The sequence below is a fragment of the Oryctolagus cuniculus genome, chromosome 16 (assembly GCF_051225735.1).
Source record: "Oryctolagus cuniculus isolate XC-2025 breed Fujian yellow rabbit chromosome 16, ASM5122573v1, whole genome shotgun sequence".
In the NCBI taxonomy this organism is placed as follows: domain Eukaryota; kingdom Metazoa; phylum Chordata; class Mammalia; order Lagomorpha; family Leporidae; genus Oryctolagus; species Oryctolagus cuniculus.
In genome coordinates this window covers 38,865,631-38,884,677 of record NC_142882.1, presented here as the reverse complement: position 1 = coordinate 38,884,677, position 19,047 = coordinate 38,865,631, and the positions used below count along the sequence as shown (strand labels likewise).

General features: G+C 45.9%; 1 long non-coding RNA gene across 1 annotated transcript in view; it reads right to left on the bottom strand.

Annotated features, from left to right (window-relative positions):
• Positions 1-734: 734 nt before the first annotated feature.
• LOC127487763 (uncharacterized) overlaps positions 735-19,047 on the bottom strand; it is a 65,858-nt gene continuing 47,545 nt past the window's right edge. Inside the window, exons 2-4 of the long non-coding RNA XR_016222355.1 lie at positions 8,584-8,804; positions 4,289-4,342; positions 735-1,534 (exon numbers count right to left, since the gene is read on the bottom strand). This is a non-coding gene — a long non-coding RNA (uncharacterized LOC127487763). The remainder of the gene's footprint in view (positions 1,535-4,288; positions 4,343-8,583; positions 8,805-19,047) is intronic.

Below are 19,047 nucleotides of genomic sequence, written 5' to 3'. Positions count from 1 at the left end.
GATCTCCATGATACCTCAGTGGAAAGAAGGGGCCATCAAAGAAGGATGTACTTCTCTCTAAAGGGAGGAGAGAACTTCCACTTTGCTTATGGCTGTGTCCAAATACTGATGGAGTCTGTCGTCACAAAAGGCTTGGCAGCCCATGGCAAGAGCCTCTAGTGATCACGGACGTTATAAATAAAGAGTGTTTCTTGGTAAAGGAACAACAGAAATCACTGTGCACTTAATCCCCATGTCCATCCTTAATGAGTTGTACTATGAGAATTAACTGCAGAAATTGTTCTCAAACTGTACTCTATGTGCTGTGTGTGGGTGTGGGTGCAAACTGTTGAAATCAGTACTTAACATAGAGTGTTGGTCCTCTGTGTATAAAAATAACTAAAAATGAACCATAATGAAGAAGGGAATGGGAGAGGTAGTAGGAGGTGGTATGGGAGTGGGGGTGGGAGGGGAAAGAAACACTGTATTCTAAAAGTTGAAACTATGAAAAATGCATTTATTAAATGAAAGTATTAACAAAAGAAAAAAATTCAATTACTGTGTATCAATTCTATGGAAGATGGAAAATCAATCTCTCTCTCCCTCTCTCTTGTTCGCTCTGTGTGTGTGTGTGAATGTGTTTTCAGTCTCTCTCACTGTGCCTTTCAAATGAAGAAAATAAATATTTTTAAAAGTCAAACTCACTTATTTTATATGGAATTCTTTAAATTTACCTTGATTATATACCTTTCTGCACACAGTTGGAACTCAAGAGAAGCATGCTAAATTCAATGCACTGAACACTAGATATGCAAATATGTACATGAATAGTTTAGTTCAGATTTTCATCATTGTGGTCTCCTAAAGAAACTAGCCCATCTGTAGAAGAACAGGTCTAGTATCAATATGATCATTCAAGCTGGTTCTAAATTTAGGGATCATTTGTGGACCATCCAATAAAATCCTTTAGAGTGACTAAGAAATAATCAAAGACAAGGGAGGGGAACTTCCTCACTTGATAAAGAATGCCTACAAACACAGCTCGTATTGTACCTAATGTTGAGAAACCAGACACTTGATCTCTAGAATCAGCAACTAGAAAAGGATGCTGTATCTCACCTCTCCTGTTGGCACTGTGCTGTAATTCCAAGCTAATGCAATAATACAAAGAAAAGCAATGCAAGAAAAAAATAAAAGAAATGCATAACCATCAGGAAGGCAACCATAAAACTTTTTTTTTTTTTTACTGATGACATGATCATCTAATGAAGAAACCTCAGCTGATAGAAAACAAATTCCTAGAATTATTAAGCGATTACATCATGTCCCCAGTAATTCAGGTAAATACAGAGCAAATTGCTTTCCTATCTATCAGTGTGACAGTCAGTTACTTGCTAATTTGAAATACTGGAAAATAACTTCTTGGGAAGGGAACACATCATTATGTCTTACAGTTTGAGGTTTACGGTTCAGGATCAGGTGGTCCCACTAGCCTGGTGTGTGATGGAAGCCAGCAATGATGCAGTGTGTATGCAGGAAGCATTGCACGGTGGACCTGGAAGCAAACAGACAAAGGAAGGACTCTTGGCTTATGCAGCCTCCCCTCTTGTGGGAACTCATTTGGAGGACCAGCCCCCAACGACCTAAAGACCTCTCTCCAGGTCCAGCTTTCAGATGCCATAACTACATCACATCTCCTTCCTTAACCCATCAAAATGGGTCATTAGAGAATATAAGGGAAGGTGGCAAGAAGGATAATGAGAGGCTACATAAGGGTATTAGAAGACAGTTAGGGGCAGTGTTGTGGTGTCATGGGTAAGGATGTCACCTGCAGTGCTGGAATCCCATGTGTGTACCAGGTCAAGTCCCACCTGCTCCACTTGCAATCCAGCTCTCTGCTATGGCCTGATAAAGCAGTGGAAGTTGGCCAGGGTCCTTGAGCCCCTGCTCCCAAATGGGAGACCGTGAAGAAGTTCCTGCTTCCTGGCTCCAGGCTTTGGATCGCCACAGCTCCGACCGTTATGATCAATTGGGAAGTGAGCCAATGGATTGAAGACCTCTCTCTCTTTCTCTGTCTCGCTCTCTTTCTCTCTGCCCCTCCTTCCCTGTCTGTAGAAGTCTAACTTTCACCGGCGCCATGGTTCACTAGGCTAATCCTCCGCCTGCAGCGCTGGCACCCCGGGTTCCAGTCCAGGTTGGGGCACCTGTTCTGTCCTGGTTGCTCCTCTTCCAGTCCAACTCTCTGCAGTGGCCCAGGAAAGCAGTGGAGGATGGCCCAAGGGCTTGGGCCCTATACCTGTATGGCTCCTGGCTTCGGATCAGTGCAGTGCACCGGCCATAGCAGCCATTTGGGGGTGAACCAACGGAAGGAAGACCTTTCTCTCTGTCTCTCTCTCTCTGTCTAACTCTGCCTGTCAAAAAAAAAAAAAAAAAAAAAACCTCTAACTTTCAAATAAATACATTTTTAAAAAAAAGACACCGTGAATCAACCTAAATGCCCATCAACAGTAGACTGGATAAAGAAATTATGGGACATGTACTCTATAGAATACTACATAGCAGTGAAAAAACAATGAAATCCGGTCATTTGCAACAAAATGGAGGACTCTGGAAAACATCATGCTGAGTGAAATAAGCCAGTCCCAAAGGGATAAATATCATATGTTCTCCCTGATCGGTGACAACTAACAGAGCACCAAAAAGGAAACCTGTTGAAGTGAAATGGACACTATGAGAAACAGTGACTTGATCAGCCCTTGCCCTGACGGCCGATGTACAACTTAATACTTTATCCCTTTTAGTATTTTTTTTTTGTTCTATTTAATACTATTGGTTGAACTCTGTAATTAACACACAATTATTCTTAGGTGGTTAAAGTTAACTGAAAAGTGATCCCTGTTAAATATAACAGTGGGAATAAGAGAGGGAGGAGATATACAATTTGGGACATTCTCAATCGGACTTGCCCCAAATATTAGAGTTAGAAACGTGCCAGGGGATTCCAATTCAATCCCATCAAGGTGGCATGTACCAATGCCATCTCACTAGTCCAAGTGATCAATTTCTGTTCACAACTGATCATAATGATAGGACTAAGAGTCAAAGGGATCACACAAACAAGACAAGTGTCTGCAAATACTAACTGACAGAATCAAAAAGGGAGAGAACGATCCAACATAGGAAGCAGGATACACAGCAGACTCATAGAATGGCAGATGTCCTAAACAGCACTCTGGCTTCAGAATCAGCCCTTAAGGCAGTCAGATCTGGCTGAAGAGCCCATGAGAGTATTTTAGGCATGAAAAGCCAAGACACTCTGGGGGGGGGGACCTAAATGAAAGATCTCTGCGAGTGTGATCCCAGTGGAAAGAACAGGTCATCAAAGAAGGAGGTACCTTTCTCTGAAGGGAGAAGAGAACTTCCACTTTCACTATGACCTTGTCTAAGTAAGATCAGAGTTGGTGAACTCAAAAGGCCTCCATAGCCTTGGCAACTCATGACAAGAGCCTAGGGTGATTACTGATGCCATAACTGAGTGTCAATTTGTTCAGTCAACAACAGGAGTCACTGTGTACTTACTCCTCATGTAGGATCTCCGTCCTAAATGTGCTGTACATTGTGATTTAATGCTATAACTAGTACTCAAACAGTATTTCACACTTCCTGTTTCTGTGTGGGTGTCAACTGTTGAAAGCTTTACTTAATATATGCTAAACTGATCTTCTGTATATAAAGATAATTGGAAATGAATCTTGATGTGATTGGAAGGGGAGAGGGAGTGGGAGAGGGGAGGGTTACAGGTGGGAGGGAAGTTATGGGGGGGAATCCATTGTAATTCATAAGCTGTACTTTGGAAATTTATATTCATTAAATAAAAGTTAAAAAATTTAAAAAAAAAGGCAGTTAGGTAGGAGGAAAAAAATGCTAGGGTTACAATTTACCAGGTATTTTATAAAGAATCAGGAAAAGAGATTTTAAAGACTCTCAAGAAAAGAAATAGTGAATGCTTAACAAGATGCAAATGATAATTACCTTTATTCGATTATTGCATGTTGCATACATGCATTGAATCATTACAACATACCTTATAAATATACACAAGTATTATGTGCTAATTTAAAAAGAAGAAATTCTATAAATATGTCTCCACAATTCAAATGGTAGTAATACAAATGGTCGTGCCTATGCAAAAATAAAGAATCTAAACAGAACCTTCATATCTTTTACATAAACTTATACAAAATGAATCACAGACCAAGGTGCAGAAAGCAATATTATAAAATTTCCATAAGGTAAAATTGGAGATTACCTTCTTGATCCTGTACTTGATCATGACAAACTATACGGAAGAACCAAAAAATTTCTGTGAAGGAAAAAAATAAATTTGGAATTTATTAAATTCAAAAACTCCTGCCGCACAAAAGCACTATAAAGAGAACAAAAATGTAAACCAAATACTGGAGACATACTTGCAAACACCAGATGAAGGTGTCATACCTAATATATACAAAGAAAACATAATATTCAACAATTAGGAAACAACCACATTAAGCAGCCGGTAGAAGTTATGAACAAATACTCGGTGGAAGACTATATGGAAGACTATATACACAGACAAGAAAAGCATAGGAATTTTCCTATGCCTATGGTCAATAGCATAGGACATTAAAGAACTGAACATTAACAAGATACCAGTACATACCTATTAGAAATTCTTAAATCCAGCCGGCGCCACGGCTCACTAGGCTAATCCTCCGCCTAGCAGCGCCGGCACACCGGGTTCTAGTCCCGGTCGGGGCGCCGGATTCTGTCCCGGTTGCCCCTCTTCCAGGCCAGCCCTCTGCTGTGGCCAGAGAGTGCAGTGGAGGATGGCCCAGGTGCTTGGGCCCTGCACCCCATGGGAGACCAGGAAAAGCACCTGGCTCCTGGCTCCTGCCATCGGATCAGCGCGGTGCGCCGGCTACAGCGGCGGCCATTGGAGGGTGAACCAACGGCAAAGGAAGACCTTTCTCTCTCTGTCTCTCTCTTTCACTGTCCACTCTGCCTGTCAAAAAAAAAAAAATTCTTAAATCCAAAGAACTGAATAACAAATGCTGGCAAGAACATGGAATAACAGGAAAACTGTCATTTATTCCTGGTAGGGGTGCAAAAATGGTACAGCCGCTTTAGAAAGACAATCTGGTAGTTTCTTATAAACCTAACATCTTACTATAGATCATGCTCCTAGGTATGTCCCCTTTTGATTTAGAATTTTATACTACTGCAAAAATCTATATAAGAATGTTTATAGTAATTATTTTCATAATCTTCAAAAATTGGAAGCCACCAAGTTGTCCCTCAATGGACAAGTGGATAAGCAGGCTGTGGTACATCCGTACACTGGAGAATGACCCACCAATACAAAGAAACGTACTATGCAGAGGAAAGTCATGTGGTGCCGCTAGTTAAGCTCCTGCTTGTGAAGTCTGAATCCCATATCAGAGCCCCCAGTCAAGTCCTGGCTGTTTCACTTCCCTTCCAGCTTTCTGCAAGTTTGCCTGGCAAGATGGCCAAAGTACTTGGGCCCCATCCACGAACATGGGAGATTTGGATGGTGCTCCTGACTTCTGGCTTCAACCTGGCCAAACGCTAGCTGTGCTGTATGAGACACACTGATGCTATAGTAATACCTAACTTTTATGGTATTTTTTAGGGAGTAGATAGCCTCGTTATTAAGTGTTGTGGCATAACGGGTTAAGTTGCCACTTGCAATGGTGGCATCTACTATCAGAGGAAAGTTTTGAGGCCTGGCTGCTCTGCTTCCAACTCAGCTCCCTGCCACTGTGCCTTAAAAGCAGCAGAAGATAGCTGAAGTGTTTGGACCCCTGCCACCCATATGGGAGACCTGGATGGAGTTCCAGGTTCCTGGCTTTGGCCTGGAATAGCCCCTGCAGTTGTGCCTATTTGGGAGTGAACTAGTAGATGGAAGATTTTCTTCAATGCCCCAACTTTCCCCCAACTCTGCCCCCTTTACTCTGCCTTTCAAACAAATAAAACAAAATATATCTTTTTTTTTTTTTTTGAAAGGCAGAGTGGACAGTGAGAGAGAGAGAGAGACAGAGAGAAAGGTCTTCCTTTTGCCATTGGTTCACCCTCCAATGGCCGCTGCGGCTGGCGTGCTGCAGCCTGCGCACCGCGCTGATCCGATGGCAGGAGCCAGGTACTTCTCCTGGTCTCCCATGCGGGTGCAGGGCCCAAGTACTCGGGCCATCCTCCACTGCACTCCCTGGCCACAGCAGAGAGCTGGCCTGGAAGAGGGGCAACCGGGACAGAATCCGGCGCCCCGACTGGGACTAGAACCCGGTGTGCCGGCGCCGCAAGGCAGAGGATTAGCCTAGTGAGCCGCGGCACCGGCCCAAAATATATCTTAAAAAAAAAAAAAAAAAAAAAAGATACCACATGGGTCCAGCACTGTGGCTGAGAATGTAAAGTGCCACCTACAGTGCCAGCATCCCATATAGGGACTGGTTCCACTTCCGTCTACTCTACTTCCAATACAGCTCTCTACTACGACCTGGGAAAGCAGAAGGTGGCACAAGTCCTTGGGCCCCTGCACCAACGTGGGAGACCCAGAAGAAGCTCCTGGCTCCTGGCTTTACATGGGTGCAGTTCTGGCTATTGCAGCCATATGGGAAGTGAACCAGTGGATGGAGGACCTCTCTCTGTCTCTACCTCTTTCTGTAACTCTGTCTTTCAAATAAATAAAATAAATCTTTTAAAAAAATGGGTTTTGATTAATGATGTAGAAGTCCTGCGCTGTGTTGTTGTGTCCTGGCCCCAAGATCCTGGCTTCCAGCTGCAGCACTTCCACGGCTGTTGCTGGAATTTAAGGAGTGAATTACCAGATGGCACTCTCCATCTGTCTGTCTGTCTACCTCTGTGTTTGTCTGTTTCTTCCCCTCTGCCCTCAAATAAATGCTGAATTTTTAAGTGAGGAAAATGTATCTTTTTTATTTATTTATTTTTTTGACAGGCAGAGTGGACAGTGAGAGAGAGAGACAGAAAGGTCTTCCTTTTTCATTGGTTTACCCCCCAATGGCCGCTGTGGCCGGCGCACCACGCTGATCCGATGGCAGGAGCCAGGTGCTTCCCCTGGTCTCCCATGCGGGTGCAGGGCCCAAGCACTTGGGCCATCCTCCACTGCACTCCCAGGCCACAGCAGAGAGCTGAACTGGAAGAGGGGCAACCGGGACAGAATCCGGCGCCCCGACCAGGACTAGAACCCGGTGTGCTGGCACCACAGGCGGAGGATTAGCCTATTGAGCCATGGCGCCAGCCAGGAAAATATAACTTAAGGTATAAAAACAGACCATGTATGCACTTAATGTGTGCCATGTACTTCAATATTAATAGATGACATGAAATAACCTAGAGTTCATAGGAGAAAGTATTTATTACAAATGCCCACATTATTGTTTTCTTGACATCGTTGTTTTTGACAGTTAGAGAATCTGAAAACACCATTCACCACGTGTCAGAAAAGAAAATGTCACCTTTAGTCAAACTAAGTCAATCCTGAACTAGAATTATTAACTAAAATAAAATTGAAGCTATTTCTGTACTTCTGTCTTAAAAAAGAGAGATTATTTATTTAAAGCCAGAGCTCCAGAAAGAGAAAGTGAGACTGAGAGAAATATTCCATACACTGGTTCACTCCTCTGAAAGCCACAACAGCCAGGGCTGGGCCAGGCCAAAGCCAGGGAGCAGGAGCATTATATGGGTCTCACGGTTGGGTGGCAGGGGTGCAAAGACTTGTGCTTTGCCTAGGCAATAATCAGGGAGCTGGGTCAGAACTGGAGCAGCTATGACACGATGCAGCGCCCATAGGGGATGCCAGCAAGGGATGGCTTTACCTACCATGCCAGTACACTGGTGCCACTTTCTGTATTTCTTAAAGAGAAGTACTACCGGCTGATCTCAGAGATAACAGACCTATAAATCCTGTTTATTCTACTATAATTAGACTATATAAAATCAGTAAGTCCAGTTTAATAATTTGATTCCTATACTGGAAAATTCAATTTAAAAACTGAAGAAATACACCTTGAAATGAAACCGTATTTCTAGACATTGTAAAACCAACATTGATGCTAAAAGGTACTAAAGTTATGCAGATTCTTTTTTAAAATCATTCAAGTTTTGTTCCACATTGTCCTGGAAATACTAGCTAGAGAAATTAGGCAAGAGAAAAAATCAAGGGCACCTAAATTGAAGAGAGGCCAAACTGTCACTTTTGGCTAATGAATGATCTTACATATAGAAATCTCCCCAAAGACTCTACCAGAATGCTGAGAGAACTAACACAATCAGCAAAGTTTCAGGCTGCAAAGTCAACATACACTAACCAGTAGAAAGCCAATCCCATGTTCAACAGCTACACTAAGAAAAAAGGAAAATAATGGGAATACCTGTGACCAAAGAGGTAAAAGATCTCTACAATTGAAAGTATACATCATTGATGATAGAAATTAAAGAGTATTTTAGATATGAGATTAGCATGTACTACTTGTTTTATGGTTACAGTTCACTATTTCAACACATACACTCAGCGTAAGTTGATCATACCAGACAATTAGCCTTCCCAGAGATCGTATTCCTTTTCGGATTCACCATCCTGTAGTTCAGCCTCAAAGATTCCTTTCATGCAGAGCAGGACTAGTGGTGAGGAATGTCCATGTCCCTCCAGACTTCATGTTCAAACTGCAGGGTCAATGCTACAGTATAGAGGTGGGGAATGCAGGACTAGGGCTCCATTCTCTTTCACAGGATGAGTGGGTTCATTTTTTCTAAAATAAAAAGAGTTAGATACTTACTTGAAAGTCAGAGATACAGCATGAGAGGGGGAACAGGGCAGAGGGCAGAGGGGAAAGGGATATCTTCCAACTGCTGGTTCACTCCCCAAGGAGCCACAATTACCAGGGCTGGCTCAGGTCTGTCCTGAACTCCATTCAGATCCTCCACATGGGTGGCAGAGGCCCAAATACTTGGGCCATCTACTGCTGCTTTCCCAGGCACAATAGCAGGGAGCTGGATTGGAAGTGGAGCACCCAGGCCTCCAATCAGTGCCCACATGTGATGCTGCTGTAGCAGGGTTTAACCTGCTGGACTCCATTGTAGGCCCCAGAATACGTGACTGTCTAAAAGTGCTTGAAGGGGTGAGGTTGTGATTAAACAATCTGAGGACACCCCAGGAAGGCATGATCTTTCCTTAAAATTTACGGGTGAGTGTTGAAATAAGATGTGGTACTTTTTCAAGGGCTACAATGCAATTTTTCCACACATGTACTTGGCTTCAACCAACCACAGCAAACCACCAGCCTTTCCATCTTACCATCTCTCTCTGAAGAAGGCACGGCAGCAGCAGAGAGGGAGTGCTTTTTAGACATCAAGTCTGCTGCAGACCTGATTTTAGTCATCCAGCCTCCAGAACAAACACTGAGGAATGACCAGGAGAGGCACCTGGCTCCTGGCTTCGGATCAGCGTGGTGCACTGGCCGCGGTGGCCGTTAGAGGGTGAACCAACGGTAAAGGAAGACCTTTCTCTCTGTCTATTTCACTGTCCACTCTGTCTGTGGAAAAAAAAAAAAAGAGTAGCTCAGAAATCCTGAGACATCTGGAAATGTCTCGATTTCTCCCTGCTATTCTAAGGACAATTTGGAGAAAGCAGCTCTCTCAGCTGCACTTAGATGGCCTTCCACACCTGACCTATGCCAACCCAGCTACCTTCTGGTTCTCCAGGGTTTCTAACAAGAATTCCAGTGATGGTCTTAGGGGGAAAGGATGATCAGAGATTCCCTTCCTCTCAGCTCTGTCCATGTGAATAATGCGTCTGGTGGTGCCACAGGCAACAGAACACTTTGTCAAGGTTATCAGGATGCCAGAGAAGTAGTAACATCATTCTGAGACCTACAATTCAGAGATTCAAAAAACTGGATGTGTATCTTGATTGCAGACAGAAGTCTTTAAAGACCTAAGAGCTGTTATCACTCTTTAAACGAGAAAAGAAAAGGCCACTGGAGCATCCTACATGTTTTAATGTCTCAAAATATAAACGTCAATCTATTACCACCCTAAGCCAAAAGTTCATGGGTCCTTGGTTTTGTTTAACTGGAAGGTTTTTGAGAAAACTCCTGAGGATTAGCCGTGGCTGTGACTGGTCCCTGCCTTGCTCTGACTTCCTAAGGACCAACTGTCATGAAATACAAATTCATGCAAGTCCTTGCTGGACTGCTATTGGTCCATTTCTCGCTCTGACTTCATAGGAAGACATTGATCACATACTTCCATAATATATTGGGGCATCCTACATGTTTTAATGTCTCAAAAAATAAACATCAATCTGTATCACAAACCTAACCAAAACCTCTTGGAGTTCTTGGCTGCCGCTCAACCTTGATTGGTCCCCGCCTGGCTCTGACTTCATAAAGACCAACTGTCATGAAATAGAAATTCGTGCAAGTCCCTGCTGCACTGCCATTGGTCCATTTCTCCCTCTGACTTCATAAGGAGCCCTATGATGACAGGATTCCACACGCCTATATAAGCGGCTGCGTGGCCCAGGTTTTTGTCCGCTTTACCAGGGAGCTATTTCGGTGACCTGTGTGACTTGGACCCCTCTTTGCTTGCACTTGTGTTGGTTGGTGTTGGTGTGCTGTTTTGTTTGTTTGTTTGTTTCTTGTTCTATTTGTTTTTTTCTTTTCCCCATTTTGTTTTAGTTTGTTTTTTTCCTCCTATTTCTTTTTTGGCCCAGTGTGTCTTTTTTTGCAGTTTTTTTTCTTTTTGGCTTCCCCCATCTTTAGCTAGACAGTGCTGCTAGATTTCATAGTGTTAGTGTAGCTATTCAGTATTTGTTTTTTTGGAGTTTTTCTGGTTTTTGTTTTCTGTTTTGGTTAGATAGGACTTAGTCTTGCCACTGTGTGTGATTAGTGTAGTTAGTATAGCTAGTGTGCCACTATAGTCAGATCAGCAGGTAGTCCCCTTGTTGTCCCTTTATTTTCTTAGTTATTGTAGTTAGGGTAGCTCCTTAGTTAGCGTCTATGGACAGGAATATTAGCCAGAGCAGAGCAGAGAGTGCAGTTAGGGACACCAGCCTGGAAGGCCGTGAGGACCTGGATGTCGACACCAGCCGTCAGCTTGATCTCCAGTTTCTGTCAGTCCTGGGCAGGGGCAGCTTCAGCAGGGTGCTGCTGGCCTGCCAGCCGTCCAGCCAGCGGCTGGTGGCCGCGAAGCTGTTCAAGGAAGACGAGAGGGACCCTTTCGGCGCCAGGCGAGTGATGCAAGAGGCCAGCATCATGCAGCTCCTGAGCCACGAGAACATCATCAAGCTGCTGGAGGTGGGTTGCGTCGGCCAACACCACTGCCTGGTGTTGGAGCTGGCGCAAAGGGGCAGCCTCCACCAGTACGTGATGAGCCGGGGTGGCCTGCCAGAGCCCGAGGCCATGGTTATATTTGATCAGATCCTGGCGGCCGTGGGCCACTGCCATGAGCAGCGCGTGGCCCACAGGGACCTCAAGCTGAAAAACCTACTGCTGGACTCAGACATGAATGTCAAGCTGGTGGACTTTGGGCTCAGCTGCCATCTGCCCGAGGGCGAGCTAGTGTCCGGCTTCTGCGGGACCCCAAAGTACAGCGCCCCCGAGGTGTTCCGGCAGGAGCCGTATGATCCATTCGCAGCAGACCTTTGGAGCCTGGGGGTCATCCTCTTTGTCATGCTGGCGGGGGCCATGCCCTTCAGCGGGAAGGACCGGGAGGAGCTGCGGGACTGCATCCAGAGGGGGAGCTACGAGCTCCCGTGTGCGGCCAGCCCAGCCCTGGAGGAGCTCCTGAGCTCACTCCTCAGCCCAGACCCCTGCGACAGGCCTACAGCGGAATCTGCCCGCCAGCAATGGTGGTTTGACCCCTTACGAGAGGAAGCTGAGGGCGAGGAGGTGACCGTGGTGCAGCCCCTGGGGATTCCCGAGGACCCAGAGGCCCAGGAGTACCTGGCGGGCCTGGGTCTGCTTCCGGACGCTGGAGCCTCGGTGCCATCTGGTCCTGGAGGATCCAGCCGGATGTCCCTGCAGCCGGACTCCCGGAGCCTGGAGCAGGTACAGCCCTGTTGGCAGAGCGTGGGTCTGGCCGTGGTCTCCCCGCACAGCTTCATGGTTTTGTGGGCATGAGGGAGGTCCGGAGTGCACCTGTCCTCCTCACCCGTCTTCCCCTCTCTCCTCAGGGACACAGGGAACCCGAGCCTGAGCTGGGGTCTGAGTCCGAGGCGGAGTCGGATTCAGAGCTGGTGCTGGAGCCGGAGCCCATGCCCGAGCTGGAGTTGGATCTGGAGTCGGAGTCAGAGTTGGAACCTGAGCCGGAGCCTGCCGTTGCTGCCCCCGTGCTGGCCATTTCCCTCCCTGGACAGCTGAGGGAGAGGAGCCCTGGTGCCAGCCCAGCCCCCGAGCCCGTCCCTGTGGTCGTCCCTCCCACCCCCAGCCCCAGGAGCAGACTGCACCTGGTGGTGCCAGAGGTCCCAGCAGCTGAGCCTCAGGAGCCTGGGACCTCAGCAGCTGCCTCTGTCCAGAGCAAGGGCCGGCAGGGGCTGGGCAGGAGGATTGGCAGGAGCATCCTCAGATTCCTCCTGTGTGCCTGCTGCCTGCCAGCCCCAACCCCTAGCCCTGGCTCCCGCAGCCGAAAGGTGGCCCCCTGCTAGCCTACCTCAGAGCACATCAAGAACAGGGGTCGAAAGCGGGGCCTCCTGAAGCTTTTTCATTTGCTTGAGAGTTTTCTATGCTTCTCATGAATAAAAATCTGAACTGTATGCATGGAATTGGTCCTGTGTGGTGTTTGCGTCCCTGTGTACACCTTGGCATGGATGGATGGAGGTAACAGGCAAGAGGATGTCACATGACAAATACAGGCCCCTCTCACTGCTCTGGGGCTAAGACAAAGGCTGACCTCCAAGACCTAGAGAACAGAGTATTGGTTCCAGAGGCTGGTGGGGGTGGGGGGTTGAAAGGGCAATGTGGGCTGGATACTGGAGTGTGGGAGGGATGGAGGTGAGAGGGTGGTGGGGTGATGATGGTGAGGGGTGCGTAGAGGGAGGGAGTTGAGGAGTGGGAGGGAGCAGAGAAAGGAGTGTTCCTAAACCTCTCACACAGCAGGGAGGTCCTAGTCACTTGGAATGTGCACTGAGGTAGAATTGCGTATCCATACCCAATACCCACCTGCATTGCCAACGGAGAACAAGACCCCACCCCCAAGGGCCAAGGACTCTGACATCACAGTGTACGGGACTGGCCAAGTGTGGACTCAGGCAGCTGCAGGTTGGAGCTGGGCCAGAATTTCAACTGTGGCCTGGGTTCAGCTCAGAACAGAGGCGGCTATGTAGCTGAGGTTTCCCTGCAAGTGTTAAGACACTGGGTCACCTCGCCAGAGAATGGACTTCCAAAGCTGCCTGTGAACACAGGACGGAGCTGGAAGTCAGCTGGAGGCTGCCAGCAGAGGACAGGGCCTCTCGTTCGCTACCTGGGGAAGCTGTAGATGGGATGATACTTAGCTAATGATCATTCCTTTCCAATCTGAAGGTAAAATCGATGCTCCCCCATACACATCACAGAGCTCATTTGCTGTTCTGCCTCCTATCAGGACACACTCAGAGCTGCACTGTATTCCAGCTTATGTGGGTGGGCTGGCCATTCTTGGAGGCCTCAGGGCAGTTACAGAGAAAAGTGACTCCGAGAAATCTCAAGGTCACCTACTGGAGTGACAAATGGTTCACAGTAGTCCTGATGGGATAAAACTGTGACCATGTGCAGCGCAGTCATGCAGGCACTCCGGGTGAGCTCCCTGCATGCATGTGACATGGCTACCATTGTCAGAGGTGCAATGGGAACACGGTTCCTGCTGGCGTGCGTACCTGCCCATGTGAGACCACAATGACAAGGTCCCAAAAATCAAGCCCTGTTGGGAGTCACAGAGGTGGCCTGGGCAATGCCCCCGGTGGGCTTGGTTCTCCTGACCTTGCTTCTGCGTTCCCTAACTGGTCAGTGCCCAGTATCCTGGCCCAAGACGTGTTTCCCTCCTGGAGAAGTCCCGAGAGGCTTTGCCACGTCCCAACTTCAGCTTCCCTGGACCCTGGGCTCCAGAGTTGAGAGCGATGGTAAAGCACAGCAGCTCGGAGGGGCTGGTGTCTGTAGGAGGGGCCTTTGCCAAGGCAGGTTCCAGGGCCACAAGACTGTGGATTCCCAAGAGAGGCAGCGGGGAAGACTTTCCTCTTCAGTGTACTACAAGGCTCACAGCCCACCTATCATGATCCTGGTTCCTCCCCATCCAGGTGAGACTGTCCTTCTCCCTGAGGGCAGGGCTAGGGAAGCAAGAAGCAGGCCAGGGATGGGGTGGCAGGCTGGGTGCCCCCATCTGTTCCACAGTGTGGGTTTTATTTCACAGCAACACGAAGTGTGGACTCCCACTGTTGCTGTCCTTCAAAGCCATGCCTGGCTCTGTCCCCTTCAGGGCAGGACTCAGCTCCTCCTCTCAATGGAGACCTAAACTCACCTGCCCTCCTGCCCACCTTCCCTCTGCACCCATTGAACAGCCTTGTTTATCACAGGTACTGGGTAACCTCTGGTCCACTGCATGTGCTCTTTCCTCTCTGGGAAGCCAGCAGGCCGGGGACACCAAGCCTGAAGCCTGGATCTGCATCTGGGTCTCTCATGCTGGGTGTCAGGGAACACTTGGGTGTTCACATGCTTCCTCTCACAGTGCGTGTTGAGTAGGAACGTGAGATTGAAAGCAGTGCCAGGACTGGAACCCAGGCACTGGGGTAGTCCATGTGTGCTTCTCAAGTAGGGTCTTGAGACCTGCCCCAGACACCTGCACCTCTCTGGGTTTTATTTAAACTGCAATCACCTACAGGTGCCAATTCGATTCCTGGCTGTCCCATTTCTGCCGGTGCCGCAAGGTGGAGGATTAGCCTAGTGAGCCGTGGCTCCCTGCTAAGGCCTGGGAAGCAGTGGATAATGGGCCAAGTCCTTGCACCCCTGTAATCACATGGGAGACTGGGAAGAAGCTCCTGGTACCTGGCTTCAGACGGGCTCAGCTCCAGCCATTGTGACCATCTGGGGAGTGGACCAGTGGACGAAAGATGCCTCTCTCTCTCTCTCTGCATCTGCCTCTATGTAACTCTGCCTTTCCAAAAAAATGTATATGCACCTAATTACAGGGTACCTTGTTATTTGAAAGAAATGATAATGGATCCAAAAGGAGACAGAGACGCCCCTATAATCATAATGGAGGACTTCAATACTCCATTTTCAGCAATGTACAGAACAGACAGAAAATCAGCAATGAAACAACAACAGTTAAATGACATATAGAATAAAAACTACATCATGGATATCTACAAAATTTTTCTTCCCACAGATGTAGAATACACAGTCTTCTCACCAATGCATAGGACATTCTCTAGGATAGACCACATGCTAAGCCATTAAAGCAAGTCTCAGCAAATTCAGAAAATTGAAACATACCATGCATCCTCTTGGACCACAATGGAATGAAACTAGAAATCAACAACCCAAGAATCTGTAAAATGTATGTAAACACATGGAGACTCTACAACATGTTCCTAATGAACAGTGGGTCAATGAAGAAATCAAAGAGAAATCAAACAATGTCTGGAAATGAATGAAGGTGACAGTACATCATATCAAAATTTATGAGATTCTGCAAAAGCAGTGTTAAGAGGAAAGTTTATAGTAATTGGTGCCTACATCAAGAAATTGGAAAAGCACCAAATAAATGAACTATCAATGCATCTCAAGGACCTAGAGAAACAACAACAAACTATTCAACAACTAGTTAAGAGAAAGAAATAATTAAACTTGGAGAAGAAACAAACAAAACTGAAAGAAACAACAACAACAAAAAAAACAGCAAAATGAAAAGCTGGTTCTTTGAAAAAATAAACAAACTGACACACTCTTTCCCCAACTGACTGAAAAAAAAAAAAAAAGAGACCCAAATCAATAAATGATTAAAAGACAGAGATGAAAAGGAATGTAACAAATACCGCCACAGAAATAAAAAGAATCATCAGAAATTACTACAATGAGCTGTATGACAACAAACCGGGAAACCTAGAAGAAATGGATAGATCCCTGGACACATAAAGCCTACTTTAATGGAGCCATGAAGACATAGAAAATCTAAACAGACCAGTAACATGACAGAAATTAAATCAGTAATAAGGACCCTCCCAGCAAAGCAAAGATCAAGACTGGATGGCTTTGCCGCTGAATTCCACCAGACATTTAAAGCAGAACTAACTCCAAATCTTCTTCTTTTATTATTTATTTATTTATTTATTTATGTTTTTGACTGGCAGAGTGGACTGTGAGAGAGAGAGACAGAGAGAAAGGTCTTCCTTTGCCGTTGGTTCACCCTCCAATGGCCGCCGCGGCCGGTGCACTGCAGCTGACGCACCGTGCTGATCCAAAGCCAGGAGCCAGGTACTTCTCCTGGTCTCCCATGGGGTGCAGGGCCCAAGCACTTGGGCCATATTCCACTGCACTCCTTGGCCACAGCAGAGAGCTGGCCTGGAAGAGGGGCAACCGGGACAGAATCCGGCGCCCCAACCAGGACTAGAACCCGGAGTGCCGGCGCCGCAAGGTGGAGGATTAGCCTAGTGAGCCGTGGCTCCGGCCTCTCCAAATCTTCTAAAACTATTAGAAACAATTGGAAGGGAGAGAATCCTCCCAAACTCCTTCTATGAAGCCAGCATCACATTAAACACTAAACTTGAAGAAGATATAACAGAGGAAGTGAAGCATAGACTGATTTCCCAGCTGTACAGAGGTATTTGTGTATTTAAGGAGATCAATAACACCAGAAAACTGATATTAAGATAGAAGGGATATATACCCTGAGATAGTAGGTTATAAGGAAAAACTAAACTCCAAGTTTATTCCCTCTGGCTTTCTTCATGCAGAGATCACATGCAGCTAAGAGTGAGAGGCAATGTACAACAGCAGGACATGCACAACCGTAGTGAGAGGAGGCTGGAGAGGGGGAGCTTTTCATCCACACTCACATAGACAACTATGTGGGACTCAAAATCAGTAGCTGAATTTTCTCATCAAGTAGATTAGGCAAGACCTTGAATAATTACACAAAAATTATAAGCCTGTCGCTATTCAATGACCTATAAGTAAAGGTAACACCCTATTTTCACCTATTTAATATATACAGAAGATAATGCATGAAAATTAACAACAAAAAAGTTTATATTTCATACAATTAAAAGCTAAGAAAACAAGACAAAAGTAGAAGATGGACAGGCTGATGACTGATAGTCATTAACACAACACAGAAACTTGGAATGATAAATGATGTCGAAAATCTTCCTGACAGTGATGTCCCAATCTGGAGTTGGATTTAAGGGCACGTTGAGTTCATCCATCCCATGTTACATGCATATCCCATATTGTGTGCCTTGTTTAGTTCTCACTTGTGACGAAACTTTCTGCTAATGAACACCATTAAGAACAGTGCATTACGGTTCTGGAATTGGGGTTCTGAACACAGATGTGGGAGATGAATCTGGGGCTCCTGGCCCTATGCTTTGGCCTGGCCCAGCCCAGATGCTGTAGGCATTTGGGGAGTGAGTCAGCAGAAGAAACTCTCTCTCTCATTCTCTATCCCTGTCTCTCCTTCCCTTTTTCCTTCTCTCTCTCACTTCCTCAATTATTTTTTTTTAAAAAGATTTATTTCTTTATTTTAAAGAGTCAAAAAAAGGAGGGAAGGAGGGTGGGAGGGAGAATATCTTCGATCCTTTGTCTACTTACCGAATTGCCACTACATTCAGGGTTGAAACAGGCTAAAGCCAGGATCCAGAAGCTCCATTCAGGTCTCCAACGTGGGTGCAGAGGCCCAAACACTGGTTATCTTCTGCTGCCCATACAGGAGAATCAGCTGGGAGCTGGATTGAAAGTGAAGCATCTGGGACTTGACCTGGTGCCCATTAGGGATGCCAGGGCTGCAGGTGACTGCTTGACCTGCCATGCCATAGTGTGCCAGCCAAGAACTTCTTTTAATTTTCCTTAGGTAATACAACTTCATGCATTTAATATACACAGACTTGGAACAGGGGAAGATGCTTCTTCCCCTGCCCACTTCCCTCCTGCCCATACACCAACAATTTTTCCTCCTCCCTCTTCATTTTCCATTCTTATTTTTACAGAGATCAATATTCAGTTAATTTTTATACTCATATGATTAAGCCTATGCCACGTAGAGGTTCCACCAAAGAATATGTGGAAGGAAGAAGTAAAGAACAAAAGCAAATAAGGGAAACCTTGTTCTCCAAAAGTTAAGTGAAGGGCTGTTCAAAATCATCACATCTCAAAGCGTCAATTTTGCTCCCATAGATTGGATCTCATGCACTCTATTAGTTACCGCAGATCAGACAGACCATGTGGTATTTGTCCTTTTATGACTCGCTTATTTCACTAAGTATAATGGTTGTCAGTTGTGTCCATTTGTTGTATATGATAAAATTTCATTATTTTTACTGCTGTGTAGTATTACATAATGTATACATGCATCATACTTTCTTTGTCCACTCTTCAGTTGATGTACAATCGGGTTGATTTCATATCTTAGCTACTGTAAATTGAGCTGTAATGAACATGGGGGTACAGATAACTCTTTCATATGCTGATTTCATTTCCTTTGGATAAATTCCCTTGATTATTCGGAATGGCTTGTTCATTGGTAGGTCTATATTCAGTTTTCTGAGGCATGTCCATGCTGCATTCCACAGTAGCTGTGCCAGTTTGCAATCCCACTGACAGTGGATTAAATTGCCCTTTGCCCACATCCTCACCAGCATTTGCTGTTTGTTCATTTCTATATGTGAGCTAGTGTGTCGGTGATGATGTGAAACTTTGATTTGCATTTCCCTGATCCTAGTGATCCTGAGCATTTTTTCATTTGTCTACTGGCCATTTGAATGTCCTCACTTGAAAAGCGTCTATTCAGTTTCTTTGCCCATTTCTT